The following is a 13,067-nucleotide window of genomic DNA, read 5'->3' on the forward strand; positions in this document are numbered from 1 at the left end:
AGGTTAGGGTGAAGGTTAAGGCTAGGGCTAAATTGAAGGTTAGGAGTAAGGTTAAAGGGTTAAGTTTAGAGTTAACCTTAGCTAACATGCAAAGTAGCTAAAAAGTAGTAAGTTGTTGCAAAGTTTCTAATTAGATATAATGCTAAAGTGGTCTGTGAGGATACTCGAACATAACACATTTGGATTGATAGGCATTATACACCCAACAGTGGAGGCTGGGGGGAGGAACTATAGGAGGACAGGCTCATCATAATAATTGCCATATGGTTACGATATGTCCTTAAAACCTCTACGGGATTGATGTCCCCTCCGTGGCACGGTTGAGCTAACGTGCGCTAATTAGATTAGAATGAGGTTGTAAGTAAGAAACATATCTGATATGGGCAGAAAGCTTAAATTCTTGTTCATTTAACTGCACTGTCCAATTTACAGTAGGTATTCCAGTATACATGCAACTGTTTGAGGAAAGTGCACAGTTATGAACTTGAAAATGTATTAATAAACCAATTAGGCACATTTGGGCAGACTTGATACAACATTTTGAACAGAAATGCAATGGTTCATTGGATCAGCCTAACACTATGCAAATCCAATGCTGCCATTTAGTGGCCAACATTTAAATTGCGCCTAAAATGGAGTAATACATTGTGGCCTTTATCTTGCATTTCAAAGATGATGAACAAAAAAATAATCATGTTTTTTACTTTGTATGAACTTTTACCAGATTTGATTTGCTCTCGACATCTACATTAATGTCACATTTACACAGACTTCAACATGTTTCCTTTCAAATGGTATCAAGAATAGGCATATCCTTGCTTCAGGTCCTGAGCTACAGGCAGTTAGATTTGGGTGTGTAATTTAAGGCAAAATTCAAATAAAGGGTCCGATCCTTTAATGTGTTTGAAACCATTACATTTATTCCATTCCAGCCATTACAATGAGCCTGTCCTACTATAATCAAATGCATTTATATAGCCCTTCGTACATCAGCTGATATCTCAAAGTACTGTACAGAAACCCAGCCTAAAACCCCAAACAGCAAGCAATGCAGGTGAAGCACGGTGGCTAGGAAAAACTCCCTAGAAAGGCCAAAACCTAGGAAGAAACCTAGAGAGGAACCAGGCTATGTGGGGTGGCCAGTCCTCTTCTGGCTGTGCCGGGTGGAGATTATAACAGAACATGGCCAAGATGTTCAAATGTTCATAAATGACCAGCATGGTCGTATAATAATAAGGCAGAACAGTTGAAACTGGAGCAGCAGCACGGTCAGATGGACTGGGGACAGCAAGGGGTCATCATGTCAGGTAGTCCTGGGGCATGGTCCTAGGGCTCAGGTCCTCCGAGAGAGAGAAAGAAAGAGGGAATTAGAGAGAGCATATGTGGGGTGGCCAGTCCTCTTCTGGCTGTGCCGGGTAGAGATTATAACAGAACATGGCCAAGATGTTAAAATGTTCATAAATGACCAGCATGTTCGAATAATAATAAGGCAGAACAGTTGAAACTGGAGCAGCAGCACGGTCAGATGGACTGGGGACAGCAAGGGGTCATCATGTCAGGTAGTCCTGGGGCATGGTCCTAGGGCTCAGGTCCTCCGAGAGAGAAAAAGAGAGAAGGAGAGAATTAGAGAACGCACACTTAGATTCACACAGGACACCGGATAGGACAGGTGCAGTACTCCAGATATAACAAACTGACCCTAGCCCCCCGACACATAAACTACTGCAGCATAAATACTGGAGGCTGAGACAGGAGGGGTCAGTATAACTTCTTCCACCAGCCTCCTCTGACACACACCCATCCACCCTGACCAACCACTATCCTTTTGCTTTTGCCTTAAGTAACCTTTTGTCTCATGTAACCGTAACACACTTACATATCATACTCATTTAAGTGTTCCAGATTTACATTTACTATTTTACGTCTAGTGTATGAGACCAGGCTGCGTCCAACAAACCTCATCTCCTAAGTTCACGGACAGCCCTTTTAAAAAGCATATTTAAGAAAAACAACTCGCTGACATTCAAATCTTATTCTTTTCTTTTTTTTACCGATAATTAAAAACAAATTCTTAAGCGGAAGTTTTTCCATGCAGTGGCTTCTTCAGAAATTGCAAAGACGCATCTCTGCTGATTTGCCAATAATGAAGCGCGTGATTCATTCGAAAAGATCCCCCTTTTTTAATTATAGTGGATATGCCATGGTACGTGTGCCACTGAGGGTCCATTTCACATTATCATCTTGACATTCCCGTCTTCTTATTTGTTTGGCACACTTTGCCTTTACTTTGAAGGTCAGTATTGAATTACTTTAAAGCATGCAAAGTACTATGTCTTGCCTTAACGTTGCCTGAGTAGAAAGAGCGAAGTAGACTTCCAAAAATAAGCAAGGGCTTTCTTTCTCAGCAGGGAACTCAGACTGTCTTAGAGCAGCAAAAGTATGTTGTCTTCTTGTCAATGAAGGTGTAGCAGAAAAGAGTACTTTGACTTTAAAAAGTGAAACACTTTGACTTTAAAAAGTGAAACACTTCGGCTTTAAAAAGTGAAACACTTCGGGCTTTAAAAAGTGAAACACTTCGGCTTTAAAAAGTGAAACACTTCGGCTTTAAAAAGTGAAACACTTCGGCTTTAAAAAGTGAAACACTTCGGCTTTAAAAAGTGAAACACTTAGGCTTTAAAAATAATGGAAAGTACTAAGAATCTACTCAATCCAACTTTTATTTAGTAAATCTTTGAGATTGATTACATCCATACATGTTACATGCTTCCTTGATGCTGCATCATTTTCCAATAAACATAACAGTATAAAGACATGTGCTTACAGCAGCATCTATACACACAAGTAGTGTTTTAGTACACACTCCAGTCTGTCAGCCTGTGGGCTATATGCACTTCTTACAGTAATCCACAGTCATGTATAGCTGGGCCTTCAGTGGGACTGGGAAGCACATTTCTGGATCCAAAGTACAGGTCATTGTTATATTTCACACACATCCATCCATTTAGTAATATGCACCACTCGGCAGTGAGTGTGTATTTGAATATTTCATTGAAGACGGATGGATACCTAATCTTAGCTCCAAGCTGTGCCGTTTTGTCACCGATCCATTTTCCAATCAGGGTCTATCTACTTTTCCATTTTTATCTCCCCCCTCAGTCTCTTTTCAGTTCTCTCTCTCTCTCTCTCTCTCTCTCTCTCTCTCTCTCTCTCTCTCTCTCTCTCTCTCTCTCTCTCTCTCTCTCTCTCTCTCTCTCTCTCTCTCTCTCTCTCTCTCTCTCTCTCTCTCTCTCTCTCTCTCTCTCTCTCTCTCTCTCTCTCTCTCTCTCTCTCTCTCTCTCTCTCTCTCTCTCTCTCTCTCTCTCTTCTCTCTCTCTCTCTCTCTCTCTCTCTCTCTCTCTCTCTCTCTCTCTCTCTCTCTCTCTCTCTCTCTCTCTCTCTCTCTCTCTCTCTCTCTCTCTCTCTCTCTCTCTCTCTCTCTCTCTCTCTCTCTCTCTCTCTCTCTCTCTCTCTCTCTCTCTCTCTCTCTCTCTCTCTCTCTCTCTCTCTCTCTCTCTCTCTCTCTCTCTCTCTCTCTCTCTCTCTCTCTCTCTCTCTCTCTCTCTCTCTCTCTCTCTCTCTCTCTCTCTCTCTCTCTCTCTCTCTCTCTCTCTCTCTCTCTCTCTCTCTCTCTCTCTCTCTCTCTCTCTCTCTCTCTCTGTCTCTCTCCAGGATCTCTGCACTAGTCTAGCAGTTGCTATGCTTGATAAGCCAAGCATAACTCTAAGGTTAAATAAAGTCTCGTACATCATAATAGTTTGCTTTATTAACCAATTATACTGAGAAATAGAATGTGCAGCTACATATGAAAACATCGGATATACTTTAATAAGTACGACTGCTGTTGGGGACATATTCTCAGTTCCAATTAGAATCCAATTAGGAGTCTCCACATTCATCAATAAGGGATCAGAGCAGCTGGATCAGAGTTCGTCCTGGTAATTATGCATAGAACAAGCTTTTCCTTAAGATCATATCTGTGAGCTATGTTTAATTTACTATACGGTTTGCCGTAGCACAAACATCCTATGTTAAGACAGAAAACAATTCGGTACACCAAACTAACACAAATATGTTGTTATGTTTAGTCTTTTTCCTCCTACGCATACCATTAATGGATCGTCAATGCAATGGCTTTCTGCCAAATTGGCTTTTACAGCACAGAGATGCTTTCGGTGATTTCAAAATGCTAACTTCATTAATTATACTAATATTATTCCTCTTTCAGTCAAGATTCTTCATACAGTTATGATTCTATTATAGTGTTAAAATGTCACTCCTTTTTTTGCTTCCCGAAACCGATGAATCTAATAACGAGCTACTGAATTAGATTACATCCCGATCAAGATTAAATGTAATGGAGTAATTAGAGACGTAATACTTCGATTACGATGTGCGCTCGCCCTTCCCAGTTGTTTTAAGTTTGGATATTTTGAGAAAGAATGTCTCTCTGAAAGAAAGTTATTACTAATTCATCAAAAATGACTGTCACGGTCATCTGACCTCTTTTCTCCATTTTCCTCTTCCTTCTGCCTTGTCTCCTACACTAGACGGATCAAACTCATCCTGATAGACACCCTCCCTCCCCCCGAAAACTCCCTTGAAACTCCCCTGGAACTCGAAGAATTCTGATTTAACATTACTGAAATAAAGTGTGTAAGCGTGTGTCCTCTTTAAAGTTCATCCAAAGTTCTCACAGGTCTTTTACTACAAACATAATTTTGTTTGTTGGTGAATTTAATGTTACACCTGGATTAAAAGAAGGGTGACGTGTTGCATTGTGGTTAACGCCAAGTTCACATGTCTGGTGTTGTGGAAGCACCAATTCTATTACATCAATAATTTAATCCTAGAAGCAGCCACCACTTCCAATTACAGGGCATAATAGGGAGTGTGATTAAATATTTTGGTGACATCGCTTTTCAGTTGTTTTTAATGACTTAGTTTATAACTTGACAAAATTGATTGAATAATAAGGGACAATATTAAGATAAACCAAAGTTAATTTAGGTTGGATATTGCTGACCAAAACAAAGTCTTATCTGTACACCAGCCAATCACAAAATGAGGCTAGAATGAGGTCAATGACGGCAAAATTATTTTTATTCAGTGTTTTGGGAAGAAAAACTAAACTAAACTAAATAAGATTGGCTTTGAATCTAGCTATACAAGCAATAGCACATATTTTCACTTCTATTAATAACTTGGTGTGAGAAAGTACTTTTTGTAATCAACAAAAGTAATCAGCCTTATCGTAATGAAGGCTTGGAAGAAAATCGAGGGCAGATGCTCGTTATAAATAACATTGGGTTTCTTCTGATGGAGGAAAGTAAAAACTTTTCGAATCTGTCTGGTTCAGACACTCAGTATTGAATTTTTTTTTTTGGAATGAATTGTTTATTCAACTCTCCAATGGTTAAACTATCTGAGTTTCAATTTTTTTTTCCCAGTCGTATGTACAGGATACACATCAACCAACAAAATGCGAACTTGCAGGTTCCTTCTCGACAACAGCAAGAAAAGAGAACAGTACAAACAAAGTATTTGGTAGAATAGAAAAACCTTTTACACCACCGTAAGAATAATACAGGAAGGCACAACTTATCGTCAAATATTTAAATGTGTATAGGGGAAGGAGGATGGGGGACAGTGTATAAACTAAGCAGTATAATAAGAGTCTGGTAGTAGCAGTTGTGATGTGTGTGTTAAGTAAGACTGTATGCTATACATATGTTTCTGTGTGGGTGTGTGCATGAGTGTTGAAGTTGGAAGTTTACATACAGTACACCTGAGCCAAATACATTTGAACTCAGTTTTTCACAATTCCTGACAGAATCCTCATAAAATTCCCTGTTTTAGGTCAGTAAGGATCAAAACATTATTTTAAGAATGTGAAATGTCAGAATAATAGTAGAGAGAATAATTTATTTCAGGTTTATTTCTTTTGTCAAATTCCCAGTGGGCCTGAAGTTTACATACACTCAGTTAGTATTTGGTAGCATTGCCTTTAAATTGTTTAATGAGGGTAAAACGTTTCGGGGAGCCTTCCACAAGCTTCCCACAAAAAGTTGAGTGAATTTTGGCCATTCCTCCTGACAGAGCTGGTGTAATTGAGTCAGGTTTGTAGGCCTCCTTGCTCGCACACACTTTTTCCGTTCTGCCCACACATTTTTTATGGGATTGAGGTCAGGGCTTTATGATGACCACTCTAATACCTTGACTTTGTTGTCCTTAAGCAAGTTTGCCACAACTTTGAAAATATGCTTGGAGTCATTGTCCATTTGGAAGACCCATTTGCGACCAAGCTTTAACTTCCTTCCTGACTGATGTCTTGAGATGTTGCTTCAATATATCCACATAATTTTGATGCCATCTATTTTGTGAAGTGCACCAGACCCTCCTGCAGCAAAGCAACCCCACAAAATGATGCTGCAACCCCCGTGTTTCATGGTTGGGATGGTGTCCTACAGCGTGCAAGCATCCCCCTTCTTTCTCCAAACATAACAATGGTCATTATGACCAAACAGTTTTATTTCTGTTTCATCAGACCAGAGGACATTTCTCCAAAAAGTACAATCTTTGTCCCCATGTGCAGTTGCAAACTGTAGTCTGGCTTTTTTTATGACGATTTTGGAGCAGTGTCTTCTTTCTTGCTGAGCGGCTTTTCAGGTTATGTCGATATAGGACACGTTTAACTGTGGATATAGATACTTTTATACCTGTTTCCTCCAGCATCTTCAGGTCCTTTGCTGTTGTTCTGGGATTGATTTGCACTTTTCACACCAAAGTACTATGTACAATATTACTAGGTCTTTAAAAGAGTTTATTCAGAAGATAACAGCTGTATGCATATTATTTAGTGGTGCCTGACTCTCTAGTTAATTACATTTACATGATTAGCTCAATCAGGTAATATTAATTACGGAGAAATGATTTTATAGAATAGAATGTCATGTCACTTAATCCGGCAGAGCCAAAGACGCGACACAGCCTTTGTTTTTTCTTTCCCCTCATCAGTCTACACCCCATAATAACAAAGCAAAAACTGGTTTTTTGAATTTTTTGCTCATTTATATATATGAAACACACATTTGCATAAATATTCAGACCCTTCACCCAGTACTTTGTTGAAGCACCTTTGGCAGTGATTACAGCCTTGAGTCTTCTTGAGTATGACGCTGCATTCTTGGCACACCTGTATTTGTGGAGTTACTCCCATTCTTCTCCGCGGATCCTCTCAAACTCTGTCAGGTTGGATGGGGAGCGTTGCTGAACAGCTATTTTCAGGTCTCTCCAGAACTGTTAGATTGGGTTCAAGTCCGGCTCTCAAGGACATGCAGAGACTTGTCCTGAAGCAAATCCTTGGCTGTGTGATTAGGGTCGTTGTCCTGTTGCAAGGTGAACCTTCGGCCCTGTCTGAGATCCTGAGTTCTCTCAATGTCAACAGTGAAGGGGCGACTCCGGGATGCTGGCCTTCTAGGCAGAGTTCCTCTGTCCAGTGTCTGTGTTATTTTGCCCATCTTAATCTTTTTTTTAAATGTGCCATTCTGAGGTATGGGCTTTTTCTTTGCAACTCTGCCTAGAAGGCCAGCATCCCGGAGTCGCCTCTTCAATATTGACTTTGAGACTGGTGTTTTGCGGGTACTATTTAATGAAGCTGCCATTTGAGGACTTGTGAGGGGTCTGTTTCTCAAACTAGACACTCTAATGTACTTGTACTCTTGCTCAGTTGTGCACTGGGGCCTCCCACTCCTCTTTCTATTCTGGTTAGAGACAGTTTGAGCTGTTCTGTGAAAGGAGTAGTACACAGCGTTGTACGATATCTTCAGTTTCTTGGCAATTTCTCACATGGAAAAGCCTTCATTTCCCAGAACAAGGAGAGACTGACGAGTTTCTGAAGAAAGTTATTGTTTCTGGCCATTTTGAACCCACAAATGCTGATGCTCCATAGTGTGTCTTTAATCAGAACAACAGTTTTTCAGCTGTGCTAACATAATTGCAAAATGGTTTTAATATGATCAATTAGCCTTTTAAAATGATTTGTTAGCTAACTTGGGTTAGCTAACACAACGTGCCATTGGAACACAGGACTGATGGTTGCTGATAATGGGCCTCTTTACGGCTATGTAGATGTTCCATAGAAAATCTGCTGTTTACAACTACATTAGTAAATTACAATATTAACAATGTCTACACTGTATTTCTGATCAATTTGATGTTATTTTAATGGACAAAAAATGTGATTGTCTTTAAAAAACAAGGACGTTTCTAAGTGACCCCAAACTTTTGGCCGGTATTGTCTGTTGGTACCTTTCCCCAGATCTCGACACAATCCTGTCTTCCTTTGAACTCATGGTTTGTTTTTTTGCTCTGAAATGCACTGTCAACTGTGGGACCTTATATAGACAGGTGTGTGCCTTTCCAAATCATGTCCAATCAAATGAATTTAACATCGGGAGGACTCTAATCAAGTTGTAGAAACATCTCAAGGATGATCAATGGAAACAGGATGGACATAAGCTCAATTTCGAGTCTCACAGCAAATTGTCTGAAGACTTATGTAAATAAGGTATTTCAATTTTGCGAAAGTTTCTAAAAACCCGTTTTCACTTTGTCATTATGAGATATTTTGTGTAGATTCCTGAGAATTAAAAAAATATATTTAGAATAAGGACGTAACGTAACAAATCAGAAAACATCTGAATACTCTCTGCATGTTTCCAGGGTTTTTGGTCGGTGCATTTTCAGATTGTTATTGTGGGTACAATGTCATCAACACATTTCCTAATGAAGTCTGTGACTGATGATGTATATTCCTCAATGTTGATGGATGAGTCCTGGGTGGAGGAATCTTTTGAGCTGCATTATTCACTTAGATTAATTATCAGTGTTTCGGGGGGGGTGAGGAGCTTCCAAACAATTAGACCCCTCATTTGCAAACTCTGAACAATTCGACCACCAGGGTGGACATTGATTTTTATGGGCAGAAAGTAGACAAACAGACTCCCCGAAAGCATTAAAACTCAGAACTTGACAAACTAGCTAAGTATAGACACCAACAGTGGGGGCCATTTTTTTTACGGGGCTTGAGTCGTTAGAGCTCACACCTTGTGTTAAACCATCCATGTCTTAACTCAAGAAAAAAAATGTTTTAGTTTTTTCTCCACCGTGAGCTAAAGCGAGGGTGACATAGTAGCAATTAGTGTGTGTAGGGTGTGTATTTGCATGTCTGTGTGTTTCGGTGTGTGTATTTGTTATTTTGTATAGGTGTGTGTGTGTGTTTGTGTGTGTACCCTCGGCTTGTCAGATCCTGTTACTTTCACCCTTCCAGGAGCATTAAAGTTGTGACTCGCCTCACCCCCCCCCCCCCAAACTGTCACATCACTTCCATTATTTATCAATTTAAATGAGAGAAAAATGTTTCATGTCGACATTAATGACTCTGTGGGGGAGGGAGAAGAAGGGGGGGGGGACAACTCAACTTATTAAGCAGACTGACTCCCCTCGCCCATTGCTGGAAAAACGTATTGGTATATTATGAGTCACTTGTCTGCATCTCTGTTAATTACTGTACATGTAAGACTGGTACTTTAAAAAAAGTTTTTCTGCTTTAGGTAAACAACTGCAGTGTAGAGAGCGGCTGTCTGGTTTCTCTCTCTCTATGGCAGGACCTTTTGTTGCCTCTGTCTCCACAGAATCTCTGATTACTAAGGTTTGTAGACGTGATATGGGGAGGCTGACTGGGGTTCTAGGCCTGGAATAATGAGGAAATTGAAAAATAAGAACATTTATTCCTCCATTGTTAGGGTCAAAAACTAAAACTTGCACACCCTGGTGGTCCCGAGGACTGAGTTTGGGAAACCCTACTGTAACTGATCTCAGACCTTCTCTTCCTTCTATAGAGATGACACACATTATCCCTTCGCCACAGTAATAGAGGGAACAGGAATGGGTCAGAACAGAGTGGACCAATGTATAAATCATAAACATTATGGGCTAAATTCAGCCACTCTATTATAATGTAAATATAAATGTCCCCGATGAACAAATCTGCCCGGTGACTCGGAGCTCATGACTAAAAGGTGACCGTGGGTGAAATGGTGACCGTGGGTGAAAAGGTGACCGTGGGTGAAATGGTGACCGTGGGTGAAATGGTGACCGTGGGTGAAATGGTGACCGTGGGTGAAATGGTGACCGTGGGTGAAAAGGTGACCGTGGGTGAAATGGTGACCATGGGTGAAATGGTGACCGTGGGTGAAATGGTGACCGTGGGTGAAATGGTGACCGTGGGTGAAAAGGTGACCGTGGGTGAAATGGTGACCGTGGGTGAAATGGTGACCATGGGTGAAGTGGTGACTGTGGGTAAAAAGGTGACCGTGGGTGAAAAGGTGACCGTGGGTGAAAAGGTGACCATGGGTGAAAAGGTGACCGTGGGAGAAAAGGTGAACGTGGGTGAAATGGTGACCGTGGGTGAATAGGTGACCGTGGATGAAAAGGTGACCGTGGGTGAAAAGGTGACCGTGGGTGAAATGGTGACCGTGGGTGAAATGGGTGACCGTGGGTGAAATGGCGGTCTGAGCCCAACGCTTTGACTGATTTCTACTGTCAGCGGCGGCGACTCAAACAGAAGCACCCCCCCCCCCCCCCTATCCCCCCTTTCCCCCCCTTTGCTCGCACTCACTTCCTCTCAGAAGCCCTTTTCAGAAAACTCAAAGACCAGCACTTTACCCCTTTTTAAAAAGCACATCACTTGATTTGCAAGCCTCATGCTATTTTTTAAAAGGTTGGCCCTTTAAAGAAATGAATCACGGAGGTAAAAAATTAAAAACGTTCAGGGACATTTAATGGCGACATTGTGGACAGACAGCCTATCCTGACTATTGAGTCACTGGTCAATTGGCATTTAGAGTGCCATTCATTGCAGTGTGAGCCATATATACATGGAAGAGGACTTTCCTCTCTTGTACGACTGGCTGCCAGTGAAATATCACCCAGGGCGAGTTTATATTTCATTAACTCATAATTAACAGCCACAGGTATTATGTCTCCCGTGGTGAAGAGAGTCTGTGGATTTCAATTGTGAATCCATTTTTCATAATGGAACAGAAACTCCAAAGGAGGGACCATTGTTTGAGACCAGACCCTAATTACTAGCACAGTGTTTTTGTCACTATTTATGAGTTGGGTGTACATGTTATATGTGATGTGTGTGTGTAGCCAGTACGTGTGTGTGTGAGTGTGTGTGTCCGTATGTGTTAGAGAGTGTGTGTGTGTGTATGTGTGTGTGTACACCTTTGTGTGTGTGTGTGCATGTGTACAACTGTGTGTGTGTACACATTTTTGAGTGTGTGTGTACGTGTACAACTTTCTGTGTGTGGGAGTTGTGGGAGTGTATTAGAGAGAGTGTGTGTGTATGTGTTAGAGAGAGTGTATGAGGTTTCAACTTTGTGTGTGTGTGTACAACTTTGTGTGTGTGTGTGTGTTGGTGTTAGAGAGAGTGTGTGTGTATGTGTTAGAGAGAGAGCGAGTGTGTGAGGGTACAACTTTGTGTGTGTGTGTGTGTATTAGAGAGAGTGTGTGTGTGTGTGTGTGTGTGTGTATGTGTGTGTACAACTTTGTGTGTGTATGTGTATTAGAGGGAGAGAGAGTGTGTGTGTGTGTCTACAACTTTGTGTGTGTGTGTATTAGAGAGAGTGTGCGTGTGTGTGTACAACTTTGTGTGTGTATGTGTATTAGAGGGAGAGAGAGAGTGTGTGTGTGTGTCTACAACTTTGTGTGTGTGTGTATTAGAGAGAGAGTGTGTGTGTGTGTACAACTTTGTGTGTGTGTGTGTGTGTGTGTGTGTGTGTGTGTGTGTGTGTGTGTGTGTGTGTGTGTGTGTGTGTGTGTGTGTGTGTGTGTGTACAACTTTCTGTGTGTGGGAGTTGTGGGAGTGTATTAGAGAGAGTGTGTGTGTATGTGTTAGAGAGAGTGTATGAGGTTTCAACTTTGTGTGTGTGTGTACAACTTTGTGTGTGTGTGTGTGTTGGTGTTAGAGAGAGTGTGTGTGTATGTGTTAGAGAGAGAGCGAGTGTGTGAGGGTACAACTTTGTGTGTGTGTGTGTGTATTAGAGAGAGTGTGTGTGTGTGTGTGTGTGTGTGTGTATGTGTGTGTACAACTTTGTGTGTGTATGTGTATTAGAGGGAGAGAGAGTGTGTGTGTGTGTCTACAACTTTGTGTGTGTGTGTATTAGAGAGAGTGTGCGTGTGTGTGTACAACTTTGTGTGTGTATGTGTATTAGAGGGAGAGAGAGAGTGTGTGTGTGTGTCTACAACTTTGTGTGTGTGTGTGTGTGTGTGTGTGTGTGTGTGAGGATGAGTGGCACTGTATTATTTATGTTAACATAATAGCTTGTTTTCCTTTCACACCTATAAACCCACAAGCTTTGTGCCTCATTGTTTGAATCACAAACCACTGGAATGGCTTTCTAATGGAATACGTAACACAGCGATAGAAAATAAACATTTTGGCCAGAGGTCTCATTTTCCATTAACATCTAGCCATGACATTTATTTCAGATTTTGACAATGCCGATTACAAAAACACCTTCTCTCTGTGTCGGTGTGACACTGTGATAGAGTCACGTTAAGTGACTAGTGACAGGGCTCTAAGAACCTAGTTGCCGTGAAGTCTGGCTTTGTCGGTGTGGGAGTGAGTGTGTCTCTGTATGTGTGTCTTTGTGTGTGTATGTTTCTCTGTGTCTCTGTGTGTGTGTCTCTGTGTGTGTGTGTGTATGTGTATGTGTCTTTGTGTGTATGAGTGAGTGTGTGTCTCTGTGTGTGTGTGTTTGTGTGTTTGTGTGTCTTTGTGTGTGTTTGTGTCTCTGTGTGAGTGTGTGTTTGTGTGTGTGTTTTTTTTGTGTTTGTGTTTTTGTGTGTGTGTGCATGTGTGTGTGTGTGTGTCTGTCACTGTGTGTTTGTGTCTCTGTGTGTGTGTGTGTGTCTGTGTGTGTGTTTGTGTGTGTGTGTTTGTGTGTCTCTGGGTGTGTGTG

The sequence above is a fragment of the Oncorhynchus kisutch genome, linkage group LG9, assembly GCF_002021735.2.
Source record: "Oncorhynchus kisutch isolate 150728-3 linkage group LG9, Okis_V2, whole genome shotgun sequence".
NCBI lineage: Eukaryota > Metazoa > Chordata > Actinopteri > Salmoniformes > Salmonidae > Oncorhynchus > Oncorhynchus kisutch.